We start from the raw sequence: 18241 nt of genomic DNA, 5'->3' as shown, positions 1-18241 counted from the left end.
TACTGATGAAGTTATTGAAAACAAATTTTCAAAGGCTTTTTTTTTCTAGTGATCTCAAGAATAATATGTTTTTGTTTTTGGGCAAGTTACCACAACACCATTATACTGTAGTTTTTAAGATCAAATATACAACTATACTTATTTGTTGAAATGTAACTGCCTACTCCCAAAACGTCATTTGAAGCAAAACACATAGCCAAGTATTAGTCTACACAATTTTTTTTATTGTGCATAAAAAAAGAAAACAAATAAATTTAGACATGATATCTGCCAATAGAACTTAACCAAAGTGCATTCTATGCATCCAAAAATATACCAAATCAAATTGTTATTATTCAACCAAAAAATAATGTCAAAGCAATAACTCGAAGGCCAATAATACATGTTATCTCCTCTGATTCCGCATCATGGCTGGTTGACAAACGGTTCAGAAACTAACTGAAAAGTGCTAAATGAAAAGTGCAAATCAACACTCAAACTTCTACTTGGGCCAACTCGATTTGGACAAAATTTCCAGTTTTGTTGGTCAACAATCGTTCGTGTGTACAAGGCTTAAGAGTTTGTGCTGAGCTGTGTTTCAGACTGGACCGGGTTGGGCTAGAGTGTACAGAGTAGCTGGGGAAGTTGAGAAGAAGACTGATGAACATAATGTGGAGAGGGCTGCTTTGGGAAGACATTTAACCTGCAGGAGAGCATGAATCGCAGCCACCACAGTTTCCTCTTTAGTTAAAGGGGGGCCCCCCATTACAGGACACCCATTGCTGCTTTGATTGTCCCAAAAGGACTGGGTGAGAGGGTCGCTGATTCATGCATCGTTGCTACCAGTTAGTTAGTTTGTTGCCAGCCAGGTTTTTCAAGGTTAAAAACAGTTCTTCATCATTTGGCCTTTATCAGAGACAAATACACCAGTGTCTTTTATTGCTGCAAACTGCCATTGCTTAGCTGCCATTATAATCACTGCCCACAGGTTGCTGAACCGAGTTAACCCCTTGCTCCCTGCTAGGCAGCAATGTTTTCCATGTGGCTGCATCCACTTTGGCCCAGGTCATTTAAAGAAGGTGTTTTTGCTGTAAGTCCAAGCTTGCATGTTAAAGTGAATCACGCCCACAAATTCATCCTCTTAAAGTGATCCTTGCCAACAATTTTATATCCTAAAGTGAACTTTGCCAACAACTTAATTTCTTAAAGGGACCTGTGCCAACAACTTTGCCTCTTAAAGGGAACAATCCTGTTTATTCCACATCTTAAAGGGACAGCATCTTAAATTGCATGCCAACCTAATGGCTCCAACTGAGCGGGCAGAAGAACCAATTTTCAGACTTCTTTATCCTCTGGGTTTATCCTTTTAGCAATACTGGTTTGTGGGTAGTCTAACATATTCTCAGACTTAAAGGATAAGTTCACCTTTTGGAACATGTTGCATGCTCCACCTGTGTTCAAGCAGCTGCAGCCTCTCTCCCCCTCCCTCAGTTACAGGGGGTGAGCAGCTTCTCAGGGTGCCCACTGTCACTGTTTGTGGGGCTCCGCCTGTTCAGCCATGCCATTCATTCAGTGCTCTGCATGGCTATTCTTTCCTGGCTCCAAGTAAAATAAAAAAAATTAAATTTTTTTGCCTGCAAAAAGATGTGCATTTATTTAATTTTTTTAAAAGGTGAACTTATTCTTTAATCCTAGACTCTCCTGACTGAGGGCCTATAAGTAAACTTGCCAGTTTGTTTCCTTGTTTATCAATTCATGTCTCACTTGGGGAGATCGCCCATTCAGAGGGCTATTGTTTATGCCCTTGGCTCTGCAGGATGTAGGTAGCCCATCTTTAAAACGGGTATTAGATTGTATGGTACTTACAGTGTTGGATCACTGTGTCTATCATATAACTTCTGAACTCCTACATTGCCTTACCATTTACATTGCTACCAATACAACCTGTTCATTTTTTATCACAATTGGTGTATATCTTGCTTGTGTATTGTAGTGGTTTCAGCAGGGCCAAGGAAAGAGCAGAGGACCAAAATCTATTAGTGGCTCCTTCAATGGTTGCACTACACTAAGTTTTGGCACAAGGCTTGACCCACAAAGGCCACCAAGCCCTCCCCAAAGCCCTCTTGACAATGAAGGGGCACCCTCATCCATAAGAGTGGGGGGACATCTGATGCAGTTTGCATCTTTCTGGGTTACAGACATCCCAGACCTGTGGGTTTAATTGGTGGATTTAGAAGGGTAGAAGATGGAGTTCAAAACTCTACTGCATCCCCACTTTCTTTTTTTCTAATCACTGAAAAACTGTCCAAGGCAGTCAGAGTTTCAAAAGGCCCTGAACTACCTCTCCCAGGGAGTTGCTATAGCAGTACCACCATAGGACGAGTTCAAGGGATTCTACTCAAATTTGATCATAATCCAAAGCCCAACAGAGGTATCCATCCTATCCTGGACTTGGAATCCCTCAACAAATTTCTTTAAATTGCAAAATTTCGTATGGATTCCGCAAGCTCAGAACCACCAACAAGATACATTGTAACATTTAGTTTGCGCACACAAACATAGTTGACCTGGTTCACCTCAGAACATGAGTCACAGGATAAGACAACTTTTAATACTTTAGAGCAGTGGTCATCAACCCTGTCCTCAGGGCCCACTAACAGGCCAAGTTTGCAAGATAACCAAAATACATCACAGGTGATATAATTTGCTGCTCAATGATTGCAGTATTCTAGTCGGTATCTCTCCAAGGTAATACATAAAACCTGGCCTGTTAGTGGGCCCTGAGGACAGGGTTGATGATGACCACTGCTTTAGAACACTCTTGGAAACACCTGCTTACACATTTGCCTAGTTGTTGCCCATGCCCACCCATGTATTTATTGCTTGGAGATGTCCTATAGTATGTCAATGCCTTGTCTGTGTCTTGTACTGTTCAATTAAGAAAAGAGGAATTTTGACTTACTTGGAAATTCCATATCCCGAAGTACAGTACAAGACATAAGCCCCCCTCTCCTTGTTACTCTGCATTGCTTGCTGAGGACTCATGGAATGGGGTAGGGTTATAGGAGAGTTATAGGAGAGGGGGCCCTACAATGGCCTCAAAAGCTTGCCAGCGCCCAATCACCTGAAGGTACAAGCCAACCCATAGTGCATGAACAAATGTCCTGTATTGTACTCCAAGATCTGGAATTTACAAGTAAGCTAAAATTCCTCTTTTTTTTTTCCATGCATGTGATTGGGCATTATTTGCAAAGTGAAATTTCACCACATTCGCTAAGCCTGGCCATACATTATTGCAAAGTGGTCTGGGCAGGAAGGGGGTTTAAGTGCCTGGTATGCAAGTGGTTAAACTTTGGGGATAATTCCGTTACAAAGTGAACACTGTATTTGCCTAAATCAACAACTCTTTCTCAGAGATAATGCTCACCAGGACAAATATAGGGGCGAATCTCCCCAGCAGGAGCACACACAGCATTAAAAACACGACAGGGCTCAACTCCTCCCCACTCCATCCAAACCTAAAAAAATGCCTTTATATACATTTAAGAACAGGGATAAAACACAAGAATATGATTGGATTCTTTGCCTTCATATGCGACTGAATGTTTCTGACCCAAGAACAAATCTAGCAGATTGTACACTGATGCTTGGTGCATGCAGTCTGAACTGCTGTACTAACAATCCAATGTTAGTATGGCAACATCCCCTGCTGTTCTATTGTGTTATGACAGGGGGGGTGGCCATGTTTGGATGGCTTCTGTCAGACCATCTGCCATACACACAGGCCAAATGTTGACTGGTTTTAATTGAACCGGCCGATGGCACCGAACATTCGACCTGTGTGTACTAGGCTTTTTAAAAGGCTTGAAAAAGACTTTATCATGTCTTTTGCATGCAGGGATCAGGTCTATGTAACATACTACACAAGATATAGAGTGTAGCGGTCAGGACTATGCAATGAACAATATTCTCAGTGGGAAAAAAATGTCTGACACCAGTGGTCTGTGGGAGTAAATAAACGCAAGGGGTCAGTGGGAAGATAAAATGCCTCAGTGTCAGTGGAAAAATGCCCCATGAAAAGTAGGAAGAAATAATGCTCCAATATCAGTGATCAGTTGGAGGAAAACATGCTAGTGCTGGTAATCAGAGGGAGGAAATATGCCTGACAGTGGCAGTGCGTCCATTAAGAATGGATAAATTCATGCATTGCATGAATCTATTCATGGCCGCCGCTACCAATTCAGGCATCCGGCCCCTTTTCGGGAGCCTGAATTCCAGAGGCGGGGGTGTATATTTGAAGCACCTGATTAGAGCCATGGGCTCTAATAGGCTTCAAAAAAGGTGAACTGTGAGCGCAAAGCATTGCGCTCGCAGTCCACCCAGGTGCCTTTGAAAAGTGAATGAATATTCACTTTCCTAACACTGAAACGCCTCTCAGCCAATTAGGTGCGTCGATCTGTTACCCATCACCTGATTGGCTGAAAGGACAGGCGCTACGATTGGATGGAGGGGAAAAAAACCCTGCATGGTATTTTAAAGGCAGCAACACCACTAATGTAGAATAAAAGACATTTATTAATACACATAAAATTGAATCACTTCACACATGAGATGATCAGTTAAAATCATGAAATAACAAAAAATAAACAGAACACAACATAGCATAAATATATGGCAATTACGCAAATGTATTTAAATCGTGGTACACTCCAAGCTCCGATGGGATTCAGGTACCCAACGCGTTTCTGGTTTCAAGCCCTTCGTCTGGGTTATTGGATAGGAGAATGTATAATCATATGTTTATTAAAGAGTAAGCAAGAAATTGGTATACTGCGCTATGCAAGCTGGAAAAACAGTAGAACGCTGTGGAGGATGGCGCCAAATGGAGGCCTCCTGACACTACCCCCCCCCAAGATCAGAAGGAAGAGTATCTTACATGAGCCCTCCATGCACTAGTTGGTCATATATTGATATATTGATATGATATACACACAATCGGATTATCCGGCGGACAAACCTCCAGACTTTGCAGCGGAGGTCCACCGAACTTTCCAAACGAGTGGACCTGCCCACACACAACCGGACTTTCCACCCGCCCGTCTGTGTGCTAGTCCGCCAGACTTTTGAAATGAATGGACTTGCCCACACATGGAGAAAAGTCTGTTGATTTTGAACATCGCTTCAGGTAGAGGGACTAGCAAAGGAAGTGAATGTCGCCGCCTCCATAGGCGAGATTGACACGTCGCTAGCCCCGTCACCTGGTATGGACTTAAAGGGCAAGCCCTATGCCGAAAAAATGGTCCCCCCAAGTCCATATCAGACCCTTATCCGAGCACATAGCCTGGCCAGTCAGGAAAGGGGGTGGGAACAAGTGAGCGCCCCCCTCCTGAGCCGTCGGAAGAAGACCCCCAGACGGCAGCGGCGATGAAGAAGAAAGCCGGGCTCCTCTGCTAGTAAAAGAGCTAGCAAAAGAGCAGAAGAGTCCAGCAAGAAGACACCCCAAGATGGAAGACCACTAATAAATTATTTAAAAAACGTGTGTTGTGTTTTTTATTTACACTTTTTTCACCAGGTGAATGGGTAGGGGTACATGGTACACCATACTCATTCACATAGAGTGGCGGGCCGGTATCTGGGGGCCTCCTTATTAAAGAGGGCTCCCGGATTCCGATGAGCCCCCCACCCGCAGACCCCGACAACCAACGGCCAGGGTTGTTGGGAAGAGGCCCTTGTCCTCATCAACATGGGGACAAGGTGCTTTGGGGTGGGGGGGCCGCAGGGCCCCCTTCCCTAAAGCACCCCCCATGTTGAGGGCACGCGGCCTGGTATGGCTGGGGGGGGGGACGCTCGCTCGTACCCACCCCCTTTCCTGACCAGCCAGGCTATGTGCTCAGATAAGGGTCTGATATGGACTTTGAGGGGACCCCATGCCATTTTTTCAACGTAGGGCTTCCCCTTTAAGTCCATACCAGGTGACGGGGCCAGCGCCGTGTCAGTCTCGCCGATGGAGGTGGCGTCATTCACTTCCTTCGCTAGTCCCGTCTACCTGGAGCCACGTTCAAAATGAACGGACTTTTCTCAGTGTGTGGGCAAGTCCATTCATTTCAAAAGTCTGGCGGACTAGCACACAGACGGGCGGACCGGCGGACAATTTTGAGTCAAAACTTCTTTTGCAGTCCGCTGGACTTTTTGGAAAAAAAAGTCCGCCCGAGCCCACACACGGGCGGATTGTCCAGTGGACTCTGGTCCGCTGGATAGTCCGATCGTGTGTACGGGGTATGAGCCTTCATGTGGCCCTTCTTGATCCATTAAATATGTAGTCAAATAGGCGATCTACCCCTCTCTTCCTGTTAGCTCTCGTCCTCTATGCGGACGTCATCCTTCCAGCACTGCGTTGACTTAAGTGCTCCTACTCCTCATTCCAGCATCTGGGTTTTGGCTATTGGATTCTCTCTGTCTGTGACCAACAGTCAAACACATGGTGTTGATAGTGTGATGGTTTTGGGCTGCTTTACAGCTTCAGGAACTGAATGACTTGCCATAATTGATGGAACCATGAATGCTATACCGGCTCAGATTCAAACCCTCTATGGCTGGCTTTGCTGTGTTCAAACCGTCTATGGCCGGCTTTGGACACAGCATTTTGTGGACTGACTGGTGTCATCCCTGCCCAGTTTTCTATTGTCAAACTACTCAGACACTCCTATTCCATAACATATAGGTCAATCATTAATCATTATGTAGTCGAGAGGGGCCAATTACTCTTTGAGATAACACAGGACTTAAGCACTTGACACAGCACTGAAGTTCTGTCATGATTAACAGGTATTTTTTTCACTTATTGAACAGATATAACAAACTCTTTTAATTGTATATTTGGCAGATATGAAGGGAACAAAAAAGAAATTCATTGTTAGGCTTTATATACACTTCACTGGCACCTTTACACGTGTGCAGTGCTATATGATTCAGAATGTTATGTGCAGATATCACGTGTAAACATGCTTTGCCTTTAGGCAGCACATTTATTTTTAATTAAGCTATCAAGGTACTGCTATCCTGTATGCCAAATGGGTAAATTTTTGTAAAACATACTGACGTTGACTTAAAGGGGTTGTAAACCTTTGTGTTTTTTCCCCCTAATGCATCCAATCCATCCTATGCGTCAATCAAATGAATCCTATGCGTCAATCAAATCCAATGACGCGGGCGGGACCTAGTCTGGTATTTGTGTCTATGGACTCAAATGCTGGACTCAGGAGCGCGCCCGCAAGGTACACCCCTTGGGAGAGCGCTTCTCCTAAGGGGTTATCTGATGTGGGGAGGAGCCATGAGAGCCACCGGGGGATGCCAGAAGATGATGTTCGGGGCCTCTCTGTTCAAAATGAGCTGCACAGTGGAGGGAAGTATGACATGTTTTTTATTTTTTTTTTATTAACCCTTAGGCCGCGTACACACGCGGGGACTGTTCGCTCAACTTTGTCCGTCAAACAGTTTCAGCGGACAGTCCGCTCAAAATTAGCATGGACGGACTTGGCCACACACGACGAACGAACAGTCCGCTGAAACCGTGCGCGATGACGTGAACGGCACGTACGACGGGACTAGAAAACGACGTCCTATACACTGCAATGCAAACTTCGGCGTGTAAATCCTTTCTGAGCATGCGCGGAACTTAGTTTGACGAACAAGCCTACACACGAGGGGACTGTTCGCTGAAACAAAGTTTCAGCGGACAGTTTTTCGGAATTTCCGAAAAACTTTGTTCAGCAGACTGTCCGCTGAAACTGTCCGCTGAAAGCCCACACACGAGCGGACTGTCCGCCGAAACACTGTTCAGCGGACAAAGTTGAGCGAACAGTCCCCGCGTGTGTACGCGGCCTAACAATCAATTTAAAGGTTAATAGACTGTGCACTTTGCAAGTGCAGTTGCTCCAGAGCTTGGTAAACAAGGTAAAGCTTCACTTTACAATCAATACCCAATCATATGTAAGGGAAATTTTTGCCTACACATGACTTGATGATGGAAACCAGCAGACCTTCTTCTCATTTACTAAGCTCTGGAGCAACTGCACTTGCAGAGTGCACAATCTAATTGCCCTTAGTAGACCAACTCCAATGGTTATGTGGTATGTACACAGTTTAGGAGTGTTCAAAGAAGCCTCAGACTAGAATATGTTAGACATACGCTGATACTCAAACATTTTGCATTTCTTTTTCAACAGATTTTGTAGACCTTATTTAGCAAGTATTTGTTTCTCATTTTTCTTCCCCGCCTGGTCTCCCCCAGTACCCCCATAGCCCTAACCCTGCACCCCCTACACCTAGCACCCCCATTGCCCTAACATTGCACCCCTTCACACTCAGCATCCTCCAAAGCCCCGATACTGACTGACACTGCAAACCCCCAACACACACACTACCCCCCTTAGCCCTAATGCTGCACCCCCACCCTCCCTACACCCAGCACCCCCACAGCCCTGACATGGCACCCCCCCACAACCAGCACCCCTCATTACCCTGACACTCTACCCCCCACCCACACAGCACCCCCATATTCCTCACACTGAGCCCCCTATACCCAGTAGGCTCCACAGCCCTGACACTACACCCCTCCCTTTCACACCAAGCACCCCCATAGTACTGACTCCGCATCCCCCATTCCTGGTCACCCTGCAGCAGTGACACCTCCTGTCCCTCATTAGTTCTCCCCTGACACCCCCATGACGCCATGTCATCCTGTAATGATAATATTACACCCAGGTCTGCCCCGTCCCCCCTCCTGGTATATAAAAGGTGTAATAGTAAATTCTGTATGCTCTTATCTGCCAGAGAACATCCTCCACCATCATCCGCACTACATCACCCGACACTCCCCTCACCCTCCCCATCTTCATTATACCGGAACTCTTGCCCCATTTTTATGGTGTATTTCTATGCTCTGATCCCTTGGTAATACTGCAATCTGGCCTTTTTTCCTGCTTATAATGCTTACACACAAAATCCATAAGCCTCTCTTTGCTCCCTGTATCCTATTTCTACTATTTCAGCTTAGTCATGATGACTTGATAAATACGATGTATCGTCTCTGGACATAACACATGTGGTTTGCATGCCTGGTTTCATTTAGTATTTCTGCCTAGTGTAAGGATGCAGCAATTACAGGCTATTAAACTATAGACGTATGCTGAGCACAAATGTCCATAATAAACATTTTTCTAAATGCCAACTCATGCTGTATTTTCAAAATAGTAGACAATAAAGTCAGCTTTGCTGCACGCTAGAAAAAGTGTACTCAGTTATTAAAAGGAAAGAAAAATGTTTTACGATTTGTGAACAAATAATCCTTTGTTGGTGAATTGAAGAAATGTACTAAATCTAAAATGTAATAAATGTTTGACCTTGCAGATGTGCGTCAGTTTAGGGATTGCGGGTTGCAGTAATGTGTCTGATGGGTAAGGGGGGTTGTTTTTCTGGTAATGGGGTGTGGGTAGTGTGTGGGGTGTACATGGTCAGCCACCGGAGAGGGATATTGGAAATATATCTATTGTTAGCAAGAAGTGGTTTAGTACAGGGAATGCAGTTTGTAGTAATAGTCTAGATGGCTACAGGCAGTCTTGGGTTTATTTAACATGGCCATCAGTATGGAGACAGGGACTTCTTTATAAATTCTGCTGGTTCAACAGTGGCTAGGTAGCTGACAGTCTTATGGGGGGAGGTTTTGAGTGGTCAGTGGTGGGTCTTAATGTTAAAAAAGAGTGCTTGCACAGAAATACATACAGGTAGGCTGCAGATTATACCACTATAGGGCAGGGGATTGTATTAAATCTATTTACAATGTGGTGTAAGACTGTAAAGGGTTATCTTGGAGTGGGCGGTGAAACCATTGAGATTGGTAAAAGTCCATACAAGAATGTGAAGATTTAATGAAAGGTATGCTTTGTTCTCTATTTTAGTTCATATGCCTACTAACAACAGGTGCAATTTTTAGTAATGGAAATAGATCATTTGGGCTAGCTTGGCCTAAACAAACAATTCTAAGTGAAATGAAATTTTTGCAGTCAATTGATCCTTTTTTTGCAACAACAGACACCATAGCTAAGTTCAGAATACAAAAAACAGTAATGAAAATGTTGCATATGATCTCCTCCTACAAGGCAGTCAGATTCAAGAAAGCACATCCACTTGGCATATATATCAGTCCAGGGTATATAAGATTTATCCTCACCAGACAACATGAAATCCAAATTTTGTCTTCTAAGAAAGGAAGCTGCTCCTAGACAAGTGAATGTAAAATGAAAAGCTCTCCGCCTTGCTTGTCCACTCCTGAAATCTACATTATGATACATTGGGTAGTGTCAAAAGGGTAATTTTTACTGTTAAATACAATGGAAATGTAGAGAGTTCTGAGTTTCACTCATTTGTAATTCTTTTGTTGTTTGAATTTCTTGTGATTAAACAATGGGAATGCAAATACGGTGGTAACACATGCAGTAAGAACATCAGTACAGAGATACTTGTCCAAGAGGTGCAGCGTTTTGCTTTCCTTGAATACATATACTACATAGTTTCTTACTGCTTACAAATGCAATAGGGTTGATTATTCTAAAGGCTAACAGACGCACACCAGTGGACCATAATGTGTGCCTGCTGTGTGAACAGGTCATAAGGCTGGATTCACACCTACGCATTTTTAGTGCTTTTTGCATTTTGCAGGTTTGCACTACAGTCCATTTAAAATGGTTTCCTATGGAACACGATCTGTAGAGCAAATCTGCAAAATGCAAAAAGCACTAAAACTGCATAAGTGTGAATCCAGCCTAATACTTCATTGTACAACATTTTTACCTGCAGAACATATCATTGTGATTCTGTGTGTTTCTGGTTCCACTGCTTTGGAGAAAATAAATCAAGAAAACCTAAAATTCATAAAATACACATGAATATATACATGTAGACATGTATATAGGAGGTGTGTCTAAAAAGTTTGGTGAATGGTATCAGAAAACAACAAAACAGAAGATACAAACAAATTACCTTTATTGGTCTTTATAATAATCGGCATCCTTCACAACACACTTCTGGCAATGTTCATAAAGCTTCTGGAAACTGTCAGCAAAGGCCTCTTTAGGAATCATTTGCAGAACCGCTGGATTGTCGCCACGTCTGCAAAACATGCACCTTTTATGACGCTCTTCAAGCGAGAAACAGAAAGAAGTCTGCAGGTGGCAGACAGGGGAGTACAGTGGATGATCGAGAACAGGTACTCCGTGCTGAGTCAAGAATTGGCGCACACGGATCGCACAGTGCGCAGGAGCATTATCGTGCAGCAACATCCTGGTCACACATGGTGCTGACATCAGGTTTTCATCTGTTTTGCCTTCTGTTCATCTGTCAGCTTGTGTAGCACAAATCAGGAACAGATCTTCCGCTTACCCAAATCTTTGCGGATGATGGTGCGCACCCTATCCTTGCTAATGCCCAATTCCTCTGCCACCAATCGTAGAGTCAGTCACAAAACTTGTGCCAGCATTTGTCGCACTCGCTCGATCATGTCTGGAGTTCTACGTGTTGGTGGCCGACCTGAACATGGCTCATCCTCAGTCGTTTCCTTTTTGTTGCGAAACTGCCGCAAACACATTTTCTGCTCATGGATTCCGTCCCGTACACTTGCACCATTTCATGTGTCTTTGTCCCCGTTTTCCCCAATTTGTAGCAGAACATTATGTTCACTTGTTGCTCCATTGCACTGTGACCCTACCTCTCACACTGACTATGTTTGCTTGCCCGCAACGGGTTTACCCTGAGGGTCACGTGTACTCCATGCTAGGTGGCACTTCTCAATGTGTCTCTGGCTAGCCATGTGCATGCATGCACACCTGGCCCCTGTTGCTGTTGAGATATCGGACCATTCACAGAATGTTTTAGACACACAAAAACAAAATAAAAAAATCTCTTTACAGAGCTTAGCAACTTCAGCTGCAATTTGCGCACACACAAAATCATTGGCAAAGTGACTCATTTTATCAGACGAATCATTCTAAAGCTGGCCATATACGAGTAGAATTGCACTCAAATGTCCACTTTTGTTATGTTTGTTTAGTTTTCTAATAGTAAATGGGGTGGACTGATATTAATTGTCAACCATAGTGAAAATTCAATGAAACAGGATAAAAACAAGAAACAGTACATGTGGTTTTCTTTTAAGGAAATCCCATTCATACCAAAATCCATTGTTTAAAGCAAATGCAATATTGAAGTTGTTTTGAATGACATTCGCCAAATCTCTGTTGGTACTGATGTTTTTTTTTTCGCGCAAATGTTAAGATTTGCATATAGATAGTAAAAAAAAAAAATGCACTACAGTTTAAAAATGTATAAACTCCTTATATACGTGTGTGTGTGTGGGGGGGTAATTTTTCTACCAAGCATGTACGTTGGCAATGTTCAAGCACACAGAACTGCAATACATTAATGCACACTGAAAAGTACAAATGGCTCTAGGCACTTAAAGAGAAACTCCAGTTTACCCCCAGAAAATTAGATTAGATAAGTAACTTTTAATATAAGGACACTTATCTGTCCAGGGATCCAGCTATGTCAGCACCCCAAGTCGATTCTTCAATCAGCTTCGGGTGCAGGTGCCGGGCATCTTAGGTAAGGGGAACCGGTAGTGGAGCCTTTCCGGCTGCAAAACCGATTTCCTACTGTGCATGTGCGAGTTGCGCAGTGTTTTCTGAATGGTTCCACAGTCTTCTGGGGGCTACGTGTGTCCCAGAAGGCTGCGGGGGAGGGAAGGAGGAAGGGCCGGACATTGATGTAGATCGCCACAGCGATCTGGCCCGATAGTGGGAGCGGGTACCTGTCAAAACTAGCTACCCACTCCTCTCCAAAAAGTGGCAAATGTAGCAGTGGGGGGGGGGGGGGGGTGCAAACAAGCAGAGCTTCCCCTTTTGGTGGAGCTCTGCTTTAATAGGCACATTGGAAACTTTTTGCTTCTGCATTGAATCCTGGTCTTCTTGATGATTTATTATTATTATATTGCAATGCCTAGGTCTCCTTACAAATACATGTTTCCAAGCTTAAATTGTATATATATCTTAAATCAAACTTTTTACTGATTGCAGCTTACCAATCCATACATGTGGTGGTAGGGCTGGACGGAGACAAAAATTTGGCCATGGCCTTCGTACAGACCGGCCCACTTTATTCCAGACACCTGGTGTTGGTGTTTCACTCATCATGGCACCATGGTTGTTATGGTGTCAGGATGATTGAAGTGCATTATTTCTATTATTACATTGTAATATAAAAATAAATAATTCAACTCACCATAATGTGGAATCATGTGGGAGCCCTGAGCGTGTCACTTGTCACTGTCGCCTACCACCAGCTGCAGAGTGTCACTTGCCACGTCATTTGTCAGCAGATACAGTGTGTCACTTGCCACGTCATTTGTCAGCAGATACAGTGTGTCACTTGCCACATCTCTTGTCAGCAGATGCAGTGTGTCACTTGCCACATCTCTTGTCAGCAGATGCAGTGTGTCACTTGTCAGCAGATGCAGCGTGTCACTTGCCACGTCACTTGTCAGCAGATACAGAGTGTCACTTGCCACATCACTTGTCAGCAGATGCAGTGTGTCACTTGTCAGCAGATGCAGCGTGTCACTTGCCACGTCACTTGTCAGCAGATGCAGTGTGTCACTTGTCAGCAGATGCAGCGTGTCACTTGCCACGTCACTTGTCAGCAGATGCAGTGTGTCACTTGTCAGCAGATGCAGTGTGTCACTTGCCACATCACTTGTCAGCAGATACAGTGTGTCACTTGCCACATCACTTGTCAGCAGATGCAGTGTGTCACTTGCCACATCACTTGTCAGCAGATGCAGTGTGTCACTTGCCACGTCACTTGTCAGCAGATACAGTGTGTCACTTGCCACATCACTTGTCAGCAGATACAGTGTGTCACTTGCCACATCACTTGTCAGCAGATACAGTATGTCACTTGCCACATCACTTGTCAGCAGATACAGTGTGTCACTTGCCACATCACTTGTCAGCAGATACAGTGTGTCACTTGCCACATCACTTGTCAGCAGATACAGTGTGTCACTTGCCACATCACTTGTCAGCAGATACAGTGTGTCACTTGCCACATCACTTGTCAGCAGATACAGTGTGTCACTTGCCACGTCACTTGTCAGCAGATACAGTGTGTCACTTGCCACATCACTTGTCAGCAGATACAGTGTGTCACTTGCCACATCACTTGTCAGCAGATACAGTGTGTCACTTGCCACATCACTTGTCAGCAGATACAGTGTGTCACTTGCCACATCACTTGTCAGCAGATACAGTGTGTCACTTGCCACATCACTTGTCAGCAGATACAGTGTGTCACTTGCCACATCACTTGTCAGCAGATACAGTGTGTCACTTGCCACATCACTTGTCAGCAGATGCAGTGTGTCACTTGCCACATCACTTGTCAGCAGATGCAGTGTGTCACTTGCCACGTCACTTGTCAGCAGATGCAGCTTGTCACTTGCCACTTTGCCTGCCACCGGGTCGAAGTGGGCCCCTACGGGGTCCATGATTTCTAAAAGCGGCCCTGATGCCCACTGTAATCACTGTCGTGTCTGGAGCAAGAAGGAACTCACAGTGTTGCACAGCGCCAACTAAGTGTAGCATTAAAACATTTTTTTCCACTAAAAGAACGTTACTGACAAAGGGGATAGGGTGAAAGGCATTAAGACACTGTGCAGGAATCTAGGCTTGTCATCAATCGGAATTAGGAGAAATCAGTGGGATTAGGGTTGTCACATCATCCCTTTAATCCAGGACACATATTAATTACACAGGTTCTATGGCTAATTAAAGCGGGAGTCCACCGGGACTCCGCGTTTTTTTTTTTTTTTTTAAAAGCCAGCAGCTACAAATACTGCAGCTGCTGACTTTTAAAATAGTGACACTTACCTGTCCAGCGCGCCCGCGATGTCGGCACCCGAAGCCGATCTCTAGATCGACACTCGAGTGCTGCCGCCGCCATCTTGGGTATGGGAATCAGGAAATGGAGCCTTTCGGCTTCATTTCCCGGTTCCCTACTGCGCATGCGCGAGCCGCGCTGCGCAATGAGGACGGTCCCCGCTGCCTCTGGGATCTGTGTGTTTCCCAGCAGGCAGCGGGGCACTTGCGGGAAGGGGCGGGCACTTGCGGAAAGGGGCGTAAGTTACGCCCCTTTCCGCAGAGAGCTATCCCGGAAGTGGGTGCAGTTACCTGGATTATCCAGGTAACTGCACCCCCCTCCCCCCTGAAAGGTGCCGATTGTGGCACCGGAGGGGGGGAGGGTTCCGATGAGCGGAAGGTCCACTTTAGGGTGGACCTCCGCTTTAAGGTGGTAATTAAACTCACTTGGTGATTTATCTGCATTAAATCACCCTCAAAATCTGTGTAATTAATATGTGTTCTGGATTAAAGGGATGATGTGGCAACCCTAAACCAGAACTGATCGGACCAGTAGATGCAGAGTACCGGTGTGTACTTCTACTCCCTGGTGGCGGTAGAATGCACGATGGGGTGGACATGATGTCAACAGCCGGAAATGATGCAAGACGTGGGAGGTGACGCGAGCATCATTTCCAGCTGATGACATTACGTCCAGCCCATCGTGTGTTCCACCGCCACCAGGAAGTAGAAGTACACACACCGGTACTCTGTATCTACTGGGCTGATCGGTTCCTGCTGGCAGCTCCTAATTCAGATTGATGACAAGCCTGGACTCTTGCACAGTGTCCTAACCATTCACCCTACTCCCTTTGTCAGTAACGTTCTTTTAATGGAATAAAAGCTGTTTTAATGCTGCACTAAGTTGGTGCTGTGCATCTCTCTCTCTCTCCTCCCCTGCCACTAAAACCAGCCCACTGAGCCATAGGCCCACCGGGAAACTCCCGGTAGTGCCGATGGCCAGTACATGCCTGTGTGGTGGCTACATTTGTTTATTTTTTTTCCCTTGACCAGGGTAGATAAGATGTTCCTCCTCTTGTGACTGCCAACCATTGTATACTCCACCCTTAAACCCCACTTAACTTTACCTGCAATTAATGAGACCACAATTGAGATAGAGGATAACTGGCCATAGCAGCCTTTCTATCCAAAAATATATAACAATCTTTTTACATAATAAAACTCTATCTATCAGTTGCTCCCCCTGGTGGTCTTTGACGGCACTTCCCAACTTAGCTATGTTCCAGGAGACTCTGATGTTGAAGGGGAGACTGAGGATTCTGATGTTAAAGGAAGGGACCGAAGACTGATGTGGAATGGGAGACTGAGGACTCTGACTCTAAAGGGGAGACTGCGGACTCTGATCTTAAAGGGAAGGACTGAAGACTGTGATGTGGAAGGGGAGACTGAGGATTCTGATGTTAAAGGGAGGGACCGAAGACTGTGATGTGGAAGGGGAGACTGAGGACATTGATGTTAAAGGGGAGACTGAGGACTCTGATGTTAAAGGGAAGGACTGAAGACTGTGATGTCAAACAGGGAGACTGAGGACTCTCATGTTAAAGGGGGGATGGAGGACTCTGATGATTTTCCCTCTACTGTGAAGACTGATATGAAAGGGGAGGGGGGGGGGGCTAAGTACTCTGATGTGAAATGTGGAGAATATAGAGGGTGCTTATGTGAGTGGGGGACTCTACTAGATGTGTAAGGGGGGACTTCTGATGTGAGTGAAGGACCCCATTTTAGGCTGGGTGCCTTGAGATTTTGCATAAGTTGAAAAGGTGCTAAAAAAAGGTTGAAAAGCACTGGTCTAGTAGATTTGGATGGACCTTACATACAGTAAGTGACTAACAAATTAAACTAGACTCCTGCTAACCCTTTTTTTTAAGCAGTTTAGTGTAAGCTTTTAAGAAAATAAATAAAAGCTGACTATTGTAAGCACCCCTGTCAGTGGTTTGTTTTAACTCTCTAACTGCCTCTTTTGCTGGACAGCACCGTCTGGTAAAGATAGCAGATAAACAGTCTCTTTTAAAGTCCAACTTGCAACAATTGGCAGCTGAGCAATATCGCAATATGCAGTTCATTAGAGTTTAGCTTGTGAGGTAAAAAAGTCACCAATAAAAAACATAAATAAGCATCTAAAACTGACAGTTCATGGATAACAGAACCACATTACTGTGTGTCATGGATTTGCTGTTAACCCCTTGATCACCCCCTGGTGCTATCCTTTTCCCTGCCAGTGTCATTTTTACATTGATCAGTGCATTTTTATAACACTGATAAATGTAATAATGTCACTGGTCCCCAAAAAGTGTAATTTGGGGTCAAATTTGTCTGCCGCAATGTCTCAGTCCCACTAAAAATCACAGATCGCCGCCGTTATCAGTAAAAACAATAAAAATAGTCCCTAATCTATCCCGTAGTTTGTAGACGTGATAACTTTTGAGCAAACCAATCAATAAATGCCTATTGTGATTTTATTTTTACCAAAAATATGTAGAAGAATATATATCGGCCTAAACTGATGACTACATTTTTTTTTTATACTTTTTTTTTGGATATGTATTATAGCAAGTATTTTTTTTTTTTCAAAATTGTCGCTTTATAGCGCAAAAAATAAAAACCGCAGAGATGATCAAATACCACCAAGAGAAAGCACTGTTTGTGGGAAAAAAATGTTGCTTGGATACAGCATCGCACGACTGCACAATTACCAATTAAAGCGAAGCAGCACCGTATCGCAAAAAATGGCCTGGTCGTTAAGGGGGCAAATTCTTCCAGTCCTTAAGTCGTTAAGAAGAGCCCTTTAAGATTGATTATGGACATTCATTTATGGCTGAAGACAAATCTCTGTTAGTTATCATTACAAACCCAATAACTCGATGCACACACCAGGAGCGGACCTACAGGGTTTGCAGGGGTCGCCATGGCGGCCTGGTCCCATGCTGCAGAGGACCTGTGCAGCCCTCCTGTATGCCTGTATAGGGGTGCCTGCATATAAGACCAGTCAGGCTGTTTAGCCCTAAGAAAGTGAAAGCAAGGTGTGTGCTGTGCTCTCTGCCTCCCCCTACAGTGCAGTATCAAGCAGGGAAAATGATGGTACAGTACTGTTGATTTTTAAAATGTCTATATGTATGTATGTGTGTATGTATATATATATATATATATATATATATATAAATGTATGTGTGTGTTTATATGTATGTGTGTGTGTGTTTGTGTGTGTGTGTTTGTGTGTGTGTGTTTTTATAAATGTG

General features: G+C 44.4%; 1 protein-coding gene across 2 annotated transcripts in view; it reads left to right on the top strand.

The window, feature by feature from the left end:
• LOC143988320 (glutathione S-transferase 3-like) overlaps positions 1-18241 on the top strand; it is a 127626-nt gene that overhangs the window by 30903 nt on the left and 78482 nt on the right. The window lies entirely within an intron of this gene.

This window comes from Lithobates pipiens, unplaced genomic scaffold (genome assembly GCF_037356315.1).
Source record: "Lithobates pipiens isolate NorthernLeopardFrog02 unplaced genomic scaffold, aLitPip1_a1.2 Scaffold_18, whole genome shotgun sequence".
In the NCBI taxonomy this organism is placed as follows: Eukaryota; Metazoa; Chordata; class Amphibia; order Anura; family Ranidae; genus Lithobates; species Lithobates pipiens.
The sequence above is the reverse complement of the archived record's forward strand: the minus strand, read 5'-3'. Positions and strand labels throughout refer to the sequence as shown.